This window comes from Chenopodium album, chromosome 4 (assembly GCF_948465745.1).
Source record: "Chenopodium album chromosome 4, dcCheAlbu1.1, whole genome shotgun sequence".
Classification (NCBI taxonomy): domain Eukaryota; kingdom Viridiplantae; phylum Streptophyta; class Magnoliopsida; order Caryophyllales; family Amaranthaceae; genus Chenopodium; species Chenopodium album.
In genome coordinates this window covers 44334823-44336376 of record NC_137837.1, presented here as the reverse complement: position 1 = coordinate 44336376, position 1554 = coordinate 44334823, and the positions used below count along the sequence as shown (strand labels likewise).

At 33.5% G+C, this 1554-nt stretch overlaps 1 long non-coding RNA gene across 1 annotated transcript; it reads right to left on the bottom strand.

Moving 5' to 3' along the window:
- Window positions 1-209: 209 nt before the first annotated feature.
- On the bottom strand, window positions 210-1281 carry LOC145626963 (uncharacterized). Its single transcript, XR_014111215.1, has 3 exons — window positions 1140-1281; window positions 713-1052; window positions 210-417 (listed from the first exon to the last, which is right to left on the bottom strand). It is a non-coding gene; the product is annotated as an uncharacterized LOC145626963 (long non-coding RNA).
- Window positions 1282-1554: the final 273 nt, after the last annotated feature.

Genomic DNA, 1554 nt, shown 5'->3' with positions numbered 1-1554 from the left:
GAATTATGTTTTTTTTTTAATTTGTCATTTTGGCATTGGTTTGCTGAGGAACAGACGCCTATATTACATATTCTTTTTTTTTCATGCCTTTTTTACCTTAACTTGATACAAACATTTACACATGCATAATATTGGATATTTTCATTTATAAATGTTGATATTATTATAAAAAATTTAAAAAATTACAATGGTTTATACACTATATATAATGGTTTATACACAATAAATATAATGGTTTATACGCAAGATATTGTTAATAGCAGCACCACCACCACCTCCATCGAGCAACCATAAATTTCAGCAGCAACCAACAGGCAGCTATAACCCACAGCAACCAACCTTGTTAATATGGATTCAATTTTTACTTGAGGGGCCAATAAACGAAATTGTTGGAATTTCAAAGTCTTTAATGTATACCTGTGGAAAAAAAAAATGAAATATTAGGACAACCATAAGATCTTCCTTCTATATTACAAAATCTTGACACTTCAAAATTGTTGCCAAGATTCAAGTTTTCAACCAAACGAAACACAAATTTAATATGATTTTGCTCGTCACCAAGTACAAGAAACTCAAGAAAGAATGAGGGATACTTGTGTGAGGTCAAGTAAATCAATTAAGATGTCCAAGTTTTGTACATTTTTTTCTTATGTCTTTTAATTTAGTGGTGGGGCAAGGGGAAGAGGAAGGAGACGAGGTGTAGAATGCTTACTTGTGTCTGGATATGGTGGGAGAAGAGGATCATCAAGCGCGTGAGAAAGCTGAGGGAAGGTTGTTCGTTTAAAAAAAATCCCTAACCTATTGATTCTGTCTCAGCTGACGCCATTTCTTTTGACCAGAAGCCAGTAGTTCCATTTATTGACATACTAATTAAGACATCAACTTTGTTTTTCAAGTAACTCATTATTCTAGAGTTTAAAGGTTGGCAAACTCGTAATCATCACTAATTATTGGAAAATCAATTGTAGGTAATAATTAAAACACGCTCGACTTCGTTGTTCTCGTGTATATATAATCTTCCATTCAAATTACTGTCACTGTTTTCTTGAAATCTGTGGAAAGAAGTTCAGATAATCAATTTAGAGATAATCATAATACAAAATTATGAAATATAAGCACAAAATTAGAAAAGTAATCACCCAGACAAATCAGCCACGATTAATGATGATAACATGTAAATAAATCCATCCCAAATCTTCTTTCTTCCTGCGGTAAAGAGAAATAGCTTCAGCTAAACACCTAATGGAATAAGAATATCAAATGAGGATCCAGGAAGAGATATTAACAAGTTTAAAACCGTCCCAAAGGTTAAAGTCCAGTTTCAGCTTGTAGAACAAGTTTAATGACATGGTAACTTAGCATCTAATCACCTTCCCCCACTTCTAAATATCATGCATAAAAGGCAAGGAGGCAAGAGAGGGCGGGGGGGGGGGGGGGGGGGGGGGAATGAATGCAATGAAGCTGTATTTGAGTCTATATATAATTGCAAAACAGAAAGTAGATATATTAAGATAAAACAAGGCATAACTATTAGTTTATTTTTATGAACTCGTT